The sequence below is a fragment of the Delphinapterus leucas genome, chromosome 3 (genome assembly GCF_059928025.1).
Source record: "Delphinapterus leucas isolate spDelLeu-1000000601 "Yukka" chromosome 3, BTC_Dleu_Yukka2, whole genome shotgun sequence".
NCBI classification, from domain to species: domain Eukaryota; kingdom Metazoa; phylum Chordata; class Mammalia; order Artiodactyla; family Monodontidae; genus Delphinapterus; species Delphinapterus leucas.
In genome coordinates this window covers 147549260-147560158 of record NC_143131.1, presented here as the reverse complement: position 1 = coordinate 147560158, position 10899 = coordinate 147549260, and the positions used below count along the sequence as shown (strand labels likewise).

Sequence of the window (10899 nt, the reverse complement as noted above, 5' to 3'; positions counted from 1 at the left end):
GGGGAGGAGAGAGGGATAAATTAGGAGTTTTGCCATACACCTGAAACAACACTGTAAATCAACTCTACTTCAATAAAAATAAAATAAAATAATAAATACATTTTTTAAAAGAAGCAGAATGGGACAACACTGCTACCGGTGACTGCCAGCAGAAAGCACGCAGAGTGCAATAAGAACCCCTGTCTTTCAAACCACCCCCACCTACACACACACACACACACACACACACACACACACACACACACACACACACCGTGCTCTGCAGCCTTCAGGCAAAACCAGAGGCAGGACACAGTCAAGTTTCCAGGCTCCCCTTGTGTCCCATCTGATAACTATGCCTCTGGTTTTTTGTTTTTGTGTATTCTGGAAATTACTGAGACAGCTTGTGAGCTGAATACCTCAAGAGTGCTACACAGGGGAACACTGAAGGCTGCGCTATCCCGATGTACCAGGGAGCCTCTGGCTGGAGGGGAAACTGCAAGAACAAGGTCTCTCCCACCTCCCGCTCCAGGAACCCTCCCGCCCAGGGCCAGATGGGTCCTCAAGCTCTTGATGGAGGAGGGAGATGTGTGACCCCCAACAGTGGCCACTCAATTCCAGACAACATGAACTTTTCCTGATTCTTAGATAAACCACATGATCCAACAAAAGGACCCATCTTTATTCAGCACAAAAATGGCTCAGCAGCCTGAGATATTCACCATCTCCAAGGCAGGGACTAAATGGGCCACTGGAGGGCGGGGGCACAGATTTGGGAGAGGAGGAGGTCGGAGGACTTTACTGGCATTAAAGTAATCTTTCTGATCATTGGCCCGATCTTTGCACTGTAGAGGCAGCTTGCCAAGGTAGCGAGGCCCTCTCACTGGAGTTATGCCGGCAAGAGGCAAGACACTAACAACCAATTGCTGGGGCATTTAGGAACTAGACAGAGAATTTAAACACAGCAGTTTCCAAACAGGCGCCACCATGAAGACAGGAGGACTCCCCTGCACTCAGTCCTTCTATTTTATGAATTGGGATTCTTCATAAAATGATCATTTTCAATAAAGGTTCCATTGCTTTAAAACAAAACTTTGAAAACAACTGAACTGGATGACTGCTAAGGTTCCTTCCTACTTTCAGACTCCTTGTTCTGGGTATTAAGTATCTGGGTGCCCAGAATAGTCGATAATACCTGAACCATAATCAACCTCCTTATAATAACTTCTAATATATGAATATAAACTATCCTACAGCATAAACAACCCAACATGACACTGATTTCACCTTCCACTGAAAAAGTTAAGTTCAACCTCCTTGGCTTGAACAGGGGTGGCAGAGCTGCTTCATTATTTACCTTTTACTCTTTGTCGCTATGAGAAAATGGTGATGACATCTTTTTGGCCAGATGGAACTGATGGGAGATTTATGGAGCAGCTGAGAACTGTCAAAGCCAGGCCAGGCCGATCCCACAAGACAATGACCATGGCCTTTTCATCAAGGAGCACGTTGCTTTCTGGAATCCACTAACACAAGAGGTTCATATCTACCCAGTCATCAGCAAGATTATCCCAACACTCCACCAGCTGCCGCCACCCAATCCGGGGGCCTCCGTTCCTGCTCTTGAGGGATGACATGTGAGTGCACAGGACTTACCCATCACCCATCATCACACCACACCACCCCCGCCCCAGTCTGGCACCCACAGCCCTCCCAGAGTGGGAAACTTCATCCAATGCCTTCTCCATTACAGAGATTTCAGAAATTAGTCACAGAAAGGAGGGAGGGAAGACAGTGGAGGTTTCCTGAAGGAACCAGTAACAAGATCTGGGCTGTTTCACCTCGAGGTCACAACAGCTCAGACTGTCCCTGAGTTAGCACTGAGTGGTCAAGAATGAAATCAACCTCTGCAAACCCTCCGCTGACTTGTCCACCACCTACTTTGTACAAAGGGCTTCCTTAAGGCGGGGCCTCCAGCAGATGGGCCTCCCCATTCACTGAGCCTTTCTCTTTGGAAATGTTGATCCTTTCCCCACCGCCAGCCTCAGAAGATGGTCCCAGTGCCCACCCATTATCAGAAAGAGGCGAAGGAATTGGAGACTAGAGTCCAGCATTTGTTTGAAACGAGGGTTTAGAAGAGCTTCCCATCCTTATCTTGTAAAGATACACGCATGGACTCCTGTGGCTTTGGTGACCATATGCCCTACTCCGCATAGGACAGTCCCAGTTTGTTCCTCTTGTTGTCCCAGAATTGTCACTGATATCACTGCCTTTCACTCTCAGAAGTCCCTGTTTGGACAATAAACTAGGCAGTCCCTCTACCTTGGGCCCGGTCACCACCTATGCTTTTCACTAAGAATCTGGAAAGCCACAGGTAGCCCGGCAAGCCAAGAGATGTGGGGATTTAAAAAAAAAAAAAGCCAGAGATAACATATATTTCAAAAATAAATTTTAAAAAGCCAAAGCCAAAGAGCGGCGATGTTCGTTAGTTTGTAATAGGGAAACATGGAAACAATCCAAATGTCTATCAATAGGAAATGGTTTAATCAATCAAGGCTTGTAATATGGAATACTCTCCATCAATTTAAAAGAAAAAGGTGGATCTATATGTACTAACATGGAAAGATCTCCAAGGCAGTTTGGTAAGAGAAAAATAGCAAATGGTTGATCAATGAAACAGGAATGATCCCGGTTGTCTTTTCTTTGTACTTGTGAGTATAGATGTATGAAAGGTCTAGAACAACACCGTCTAATAGGAATATAATGTGAGCCACTATGTAAATTAAAATTTTCAAGATCCATATTTTTACAAAGTGAAATTTATCTTATGGAACCCAATGTATCTAAAATATGATGTAAATCAATATAAAAAATTATTAATCTTATTTTGCTTATTTTGTACTAAATCCTCAAAATTGCACTTACAGCAATCTCAATTCTTAGGACCCACATTTCAAGGGCTCAAAAGCCACATGTGGCTTAGGGTTACGGTATTATTCAACAGCTCAGGGCTAGAAGGACGCATACCAGGTAACAAGTTATCTCTGGAGAGGGAAGTGGGATTAGGAAAATGGAGTGATTTGTCTAGGATTTTGAAATTTTTACAATGAGGATATATTCACTACTTACATAATTTTATAAAACAACAAGAACTGGACATTTTTAAAAATAAGGAGCCAGAACATGAGATGTGAAACGAACAAAATCTATGAATGAGCTTTGTGGAAACACAGTATTAAAATCAATGCATCAAAAATAAATAAATAAGAATAAAATCAATTAATCAGCCAAAGAGTGTCTGCATTTTTGTTAAGTTTGGCCACAGCCAGTCTCAAGAGCCATGGGGCTGCACTAGCCTGCCCAGCCGCTGAAAGCCAGCTTCCTGAGGGCCGCTTTGCTTGTTCTCCACCTAGAAACGGGAGCCACGGTGCATCCCTGAGGAGTCTGTCACATCAGAGAGACGGGACACTGCTCTCAAATACTTAGACTGAAGCTCTGTCAGTGCGCACACAGGAAAACCTGTGCCATCAGAATAGCCTGGGGAGCCTGTTTTAAAAGCAGACTCTCGAGCCCCGCAAAATAGGTGTTTCTGAGGCGGGGCCCAAGAATCTGTAATATACAAGAACTCCAGGGGATTCCTAAGCCCAGCTAGGATACAAAAGAACATCCTTCTCTTCTAGCCAACTTTCCACTGCCAGATTCCTGGCTAGAATCTGATTCCACCTAGAATCGTGCTGCCAAAAACCGGTGGAAGATAGGAAGTCCACTCAGAACTCCCCTGCCCCACCCTAGAGGAAGATGATCTTCTTTCACTGTACGTACTGAATGATGCTTAAAGACCCCACAACTTAGAAACAGGCCATCTCTTGGTAAAGACTGCCTTATCCAGAATCAGCCCTGCTTCTAACGCTCCAAATCAAAGACTCAGGCTGGTGGACCAAGGCCTGCCCTCAGCCCCTGTTCCTATTGTGGGAATGCAAAAGTTGTTTCTTTCTACTTCCACCATCCAGGAGACTGGGACACCCGGGTGGAAGGTTTTCCCTTAAGGTGAGACCTTGTGTCTATTTGGTTTTTGTTGTTGTTTTTTACATCCTTTTTTTTCCTTCTCTTAAAACAAACCAAACATGCAATTCACTGTTTAAAAGGGTGGAGGGCGCGTGGAGGCAATTTCTTTTTTTTTTTTTCCCATTTCAAAAAGCTTTATTGGGTAGTGCTTGTTTAGAACATTTACATTGAATGTAATTACTGATACAGTTAAGATTAAATCTACCACCATGCTATTTGTTTCCTAATTATATCATTTCTTTATTTTTTGCCTCTCTTTTCCTGCCCTCCTTTTCATTAATGGAGTATTTTTAATGATCTCATTATTTACTCTGCTACTGGCTTACTGACTATGCCTCTTTGCTTTACATTTGTAGCTGTTGCTCTAGGGTTTATGCTAAATATCTCCAAATACTACTATACCTCTTCATGTATAGTGTAGGAACATTACAACAGCAAAGTTTTTCCCTCTTCCTATCCTTTGTACTAACTGTTGTACATTTTATTTTTGTGTTATTATTCATGGCCATTTCCATAATCTTTCAAATGTATTTTTTTAATAAATTTATTTTATTTCTTTATTTTTGGCTGTGTTGGGTTTTTGTTGCTGCGCGTGGGCTTTCTCTAGTTGTGGCGAGTGGGGGCTATTCTTCATTGCGGTGCGTGGGCTTCTCACTGCGGTGGCTTCTCTTGCTGCGGAGCACGGGCTCTAGACACGTGGGCTTCAGTAGTTGTGGCACGTGGTCTTCAGTAGTTGTGGCTTGTGGGCTCTAGAGCACAGGTGCAGGGGCTTAGTTGCTCCACGGCATGTGGGATCTTCCCGGACCAGGGCTCGAACCCATGTCCCCTGCATTGGCAGGCGTATTCTCAACCACTGTGCCACCAGGGAAGCCCCAAGTCTTCCTAGCATCTCAAGCTCAGGAACTTGTGGTCCACAAGTCTCTATTTGCAGTGGTTGGTATTCATATAGAGCTTCCTCAAGCTTTTGAATGGGTGCTAATGAAATATGTTGACCCATTTTGATGTCTGTGGAAAATGTCACTGGTTTTATAGGTTTAGGTTTTTCAAGCTGCATTTCCAACTGGGTAGATCTATGTTTATGCTGAGCCAAAAGTAGAGCAACGGGGAGATCAGAACTCTCCAGTTCATCTAACAAAGCCTGCTTATTCTTCCTTTTTAGAATCTGCTGCAGTTGTTCTTCTTTTTGTATAAATAGTCTTCTTTGTTCATTTTCCTGTCATTCTACCTCTAAAGCTTCTTCCAATTCCTCCTGTTCCCGAGTCGGCTTTAACTTATTTTTCTGAATGACATCTTTGTTTTCCTTTTGGTCTATCTCCATTTTCTTTTTGGTGTTGTCCAAATCCACATTGTTGGTCAGGTTGAAAACAATTTCCTCCACTTCTTCCAGGAAATCATTATATTCTCTTAGACTAGGAAAGTCTTCTTCCCTTTTATTGTATATCTTTAGCACGTTTTTCTGAATCTCAACTTCCTGTCAACAGTAGTATCTTCAAAGAGTTGTACCCTGAAGTTGCTCTTTCTAAGTGGAGTGCCACACTCAGGACAGTTTCCAGCTCCTCTCACAAACCTCTCCCCGCCCCGCTGGGGAGGCAATTTCTTCAAAGGCATATTCCCAATAGTGAAAAGTTATTGCTTACATGTGTATAATATCTTTCCCCTGGTTTCTGGTTATTCTGGTCAATAACCTGAAATTGACAGGTGTGATTATCCTCATTAAAAAAAAAAAAAAAAAAAGACAGGAGGTTAAGCGAGTTGGGGACGTGTGGGGAGGGAGAAATTAACCTTTACCCTCCCTGTTTGGTCTTGAGCTAGGTAGTGAATACAGAGGGTCACGGTTCATTTTCACGACAACAACGAGAAGCTGGTATAGTTACTCTTTTCATCTTCACAACTAAGGGAAGGAGTTGGCGGGCTCGCAAAGCTAGTGAGAGGCAGATTATCCACTGGACTCCTCCGGTGGTGCTCGAGCCCCTGCTTCACACAGAAGAGTTCCCTCTGACACAAAATGATTTACTGCCTACTTCACCCCCACTCAGCCACATTTAGCCGATTAAAAGAAAGGCCCTCTCACCATAGTTAAACAAGTAGATGAACGTTTTCATCAAAGCTAAATGTCCTTTAATCACCTGATGCTCACTCTCCGATTGGGACTGACGTGTATACACTGATGTGTATAAAACTGATGACTAATAAGAACCTGCTGTATAAAAAAATAAATTAAATAAAATTCAAAAATTAGAAAAAAGAGAAGTAATCACAATGCCAAGTATGTAATACCTTTCACTTCCACCTTGAAAAGCATAGATATTAAAGTGCTAATATAAAAAAAAAAAATCATCTGATGCCCACTCTCCTTCCCTGACACCTGGCCGCTGTCAGGCTCCTAGTAGAGGAGAGAGAGGAGGGAGAGGAGAGATTTCCTTCGCCTCACCCACAGCAGCCCTCCGAGGCCAGGCTGGGGGCATTCCGTCACACCTGGGAACTCCTTTCCCTGGAAGTTTCTCCCCGCGCTTCCCGCCTCCCCACCCACCCCCCACCCCCCACCCCCCCATCGACACCTCCATCACCATCTCTCTTCGCTCTCAATCTCTTCTTTTCTCTTTCAACCTTCCTTCCTCTCTTCCGGTCCTCTAGGAAAAGCAACCAGCAGCTAAGGCAGCCCAGCAGAATGAAGAGCGGGCAGACGGACCCGTGTGTGGGGCAGCCTCGGCAAGTGAGAAGGTCAAGGTGAGGTGCAAGAGAAGCGAGAGCGAGGAGGAAGCCCGGGAGCGGGGCGTGGCCTGCGCCGCGGTGACAGTCTATCCAGATGTTCTCTTGGTGCTGCTCTGCCTTATCTCTCTTCAGAGGAAGGAGACGCCTCTTAGATCTAAAGAGTGCTGGGTGGCGCTCACCACGGAAACCCGAGAAGGTTCGGCACCCAGGCCCAGGCCCAATTCTCCTGGAACCCCACCCCCACCCCCACCCCGCCCAGGATGTTGCCCCAGGATGTTGCCGGGGCCTAGACACCATCTCCGACACTTCTGCTGCAGCTCTAAATCTGACCATGTTTGCTTCATCCAAGGCTTTCCCTTCTGCAGGTCTGAGCCCCCAGATGTAACATCCCTTGGTTGTCTCCCCTGAGCCCCCCGAGGAGGAAGACATAAGCAGGTGAACCTGATCAGGGCGCACTGGAAGGCTGAATCACAACCACGGAAAGATCCCCTTCCTGTGCAGGAGGCACTGCGCACGCGCAGAGACTTCGCTCAAAGTCACTGCTGGGTGGGTTTCAAATGATCAATCCGAAAGCATTTGCTGTACACCCACAACCTGCCTGGAAGTGTGTTAGAATGTATTCTCTGCCCTCAGATACCTGAAGACAAGGTAACGCACGGGAAGACAGGCACTTCCTAAACGGAAAAGCAGCGCCCAGAGGCAAGGGGTTACTCTTACTCTGCACAATTATTTTTATGCTTACTGTAGTACTATGGCTTTATAGTTGGAGCAACAAAATGGTTTCTCACACCTCCTCTGCTCCTCACCCCTACATTCCCCAAGCTCCACTCCAGCTTACAACCTTTGCCAACGCCACTCTAGAATGTTTTTAAAAGATGGGGGGGGGAGCCCTTCCCTGGTGGCGCAGTGGTTGAGAGTCCGCCTGCCGATGCAGGGGACACGGGTTCGCGCCCCGGTCCGAGAAGATCCCACATGCCACGGAGCGGCTGAGCCCGTGAGCTATAGCCGCTGAGCCTGCGCATCCGGAGCCTGTGCTCCGCAACGGGAGAGGCCACAACAGTGAGAGGCCCGCGTATCGAAAAAAAAAAAAGACGACAGGGGGTGCAAAAAGAGAAAATGCTAAGGCCCTCCAACCACCTTCTTTTGTGGTTATTTGCAGTTTAGAACTATGGAGGGAAGGAGGTCTAACACTGGAGCCAAAATGAAGACACAGTACAGGTGGAAGGCCTGAAATCATCTTGGGTCAACTTTCCCACAGCAGGCCTGTCTGCCTTTTTTCCCTTAACAGCCTTGTGTTCTCCATTCCAGGTTAACTCCGTCACCAATAATACTATTAAGGGCCCCTGTTTAGCAAGCACCTACTACCAAGCAAACAGTATGCTAAATCTTTTTGCTTGAACAATGTTCTGGTTATCTACAGCTGCCTAACAAACCATCCCAAAACTTAGTGATATGAAAACAACCATTTTATTATATTCAATGATCCCGTGGGTCAGGAATTTGGACAGGACATAACAGGGATGGCTTGTCTCTGCTCTATGAAGCCTGGGGCCTCAGCTATGAAAACTGGAACAGCTGGTGCTGGAATCATCTGGAAGCTGCATCACTCACAGGTCTGGCTCCTGAGCTGGAATGACTAGAAAGCTGGTTCATCCGGAACTGTCAGTCAGCGGACTTACACGTGGTCTCTTCCTATGGCTTGAGCTTCCTCACAGCATGGTGGCCTCAGGGTAGTCAGACTTCTTATGTGGTACCTCATGGCTCCAAGAGCAAATGTTCCAGCAAACAGAAAAACAGAAGTTACATGGCTTTTTCTGATCTAGCCACAGAAGTCATGTGGTGTCACTTCTATAGTATTTTACCAGTTATATTGATTGAAGCAGTGTCAAACCTGCCCCACATTCAAAGGGAAAGGACATACCCACCTACCCCACCCCCCATGGGAGAAGGGCCAAAGAATCTTTGCTTTACTACACTGTCTTCTTTAATTCCCAAACAGTCATCTTTTGAAGAAGTATGAGTATTATTCCCATTTTACAGATGGGAACATCGAGGTTCAGGGAGGTTAAACAATGCAAACAGCCCTACTCCAAAGCTTGAGCTCCAAATCACTGCCCACAAGACTCACTGCCTGGCATTTCTGATGCCTTCCTTTATTCTGGATGCTCCCCAAAACCACCCCCAGCCCAAACTCCAGGACCCTTCTTTCCTCACCTCTTTCTGTTGGTTTACCTGCTCTGAATTCCCTTCTGTCCTGGAAGTAGCCAATGATACTTCCACCTCCATCCCACATCCCATCTTCACCAGCTTTGGGGCCCAGGATGGAAATTTCAAGGAAGGCAGCCCTCCAGGTTTGACCAATCTCTAATGTCAGCCACTTGTGGGCTCTTCATGGTCTTTTAGGCCAGAGTAGGAACGGCCTTTGTCCTATGGAATCCCCACTGACTCAGGGCAGCTGGTTCAGTGGCCTGGGGCCCTGATGCACCCAGCCTTCATTCTGCCATTGGCCCATAGCCAGTCCTAACTGGGAAACAAAACCCCACCACTGTTTGAGTATCTCCTTTATATATTATCATCAGTGCCTTAAAATAAAAAAGAAGGCTTTAGGAAGACAAATGGTAAAAATACTGGTAGCATACACTAAAATGACAAAAGGATACTAGCTAATATAAAGAGCTCATAAAAATCAATAAGAAAAAAATGAAGATCTCAATAGATAAATAGATAATGCAAATAGGTGATACATTTTTTAAAAGAAAAATACAAATGGATTACAAACATTTGAAACTAATCAAAATAATTTAAAATAATTATAGTCTGATGTTTTCACCTCATATATTTGTAGAGATTCATAAAATGAGAATTCCCAAATTGCTTTCCAGAAGGATTGTACACAGTTATACTCATGTTTCACTCATGTTCTAAGAGAGGGGCTCTTCCTGGGCTGCAGCAATCAGGAAGCAGGGCTAGGATTGTGACCTTAAGAGGGTGTAGGATATCTCATCTACATCTCTACATTTACATTGTCTATGTTTTAAAAACCCATGGAGTTTAAATTATCCCACTTAGATTGCTATGTAAATATTTGATCTACCACAATGCATAAAAAAGGATACATAATCGTGATTTCTGCCCTCTCCTTCAAATCCAAAGGGTTTTATTGGAGTTTCCCCTATTTAATGAGTGACTAAAATATTCTTAGCAGAAACAATGCTCTGGCAACTATGAGGAAAACAAGCAGAATCAAACATGTGTTATGTCTTCAAGGAGTTTACCATGGATGGCAGGGCTGGTTGCCCAGAACCCAAGAAGCTACTCAGCCACAGACACCCCAGACATGTGAACCAGCAGTGCTACTGCCTCAAGGTCAGAACCATGTCACAAGGCCAGAGCCAAAAATGGATGCTATGGCATTCAGAGAGTAAAAATGCAAATCACAAACTGGGAGATGATATTCACAATAAGTAAATATCCAACAAGACACTGGTATCCAAATATATAAAGAATTCCCACAACCCAATAAGAAAAAGACAAAAGATTTAAACAGGCCCTTCGCAAAATAGGATATTCAAAAAGCCAATGAACGTTTGAAAAGTTGCTCGATTTCATTAGTCAGTAGGGAAAGGCAAAATAAAACCACACTGAGATAGCCCTACACTCTCATCAGAATGGCTTAAAATTAAAAACTGACTACACCAACTGTTGGCAAGGATGTGGAGTGACTGCAATTCTCCAACACTGCCAGCATGAGTATAAACTGGTACAACTTTAAATTGGAAAACTGTTGAGTAGAATCAACTAAAATTGAATTTATGAATATCCTCTGGCCCAGCAATTCCACTCCTAGATATATACCCAATAGAAATGTGTTGTTCAACACATTTGTTGTTCAACAGCATATGTTCAACAAAAGACATGTGCTAGGGTGTCCATAGCAGCACTCACTATTCATAACAGTCAGAAACTGGAACCCACCCAAAAGCACATCAAGAGAGAAAGGGTCAGGGCTTCCCTGGTGGCGCAGTGGTTGAGAGTCTGCCTGCCGATGCAGGGGACACAGGTTCGTGCCCCGGTCCGGGAAGATCCCACATGCCGCGGAGCGGCTAGGCCCGTGAGCCATGGCCGCTGAGCCTGCGCGTCCGG

The 10899-nt window shown here is 45.0% G+C and overlaps 1 pseudogene; it reads right to left on the bottom strand.

The window, feature by feature from the left end:
* Positions 1-3310: 3310 nt before the first annotated feature.
* Positions 3311-5652, bottom strand: LOC149749727 (CDK-activating kinase assembly factor MAT1 pseudogene; annotated as a pseudogene).
* Positions 5653-10899: the final 5247 nt, after the last annotated feature.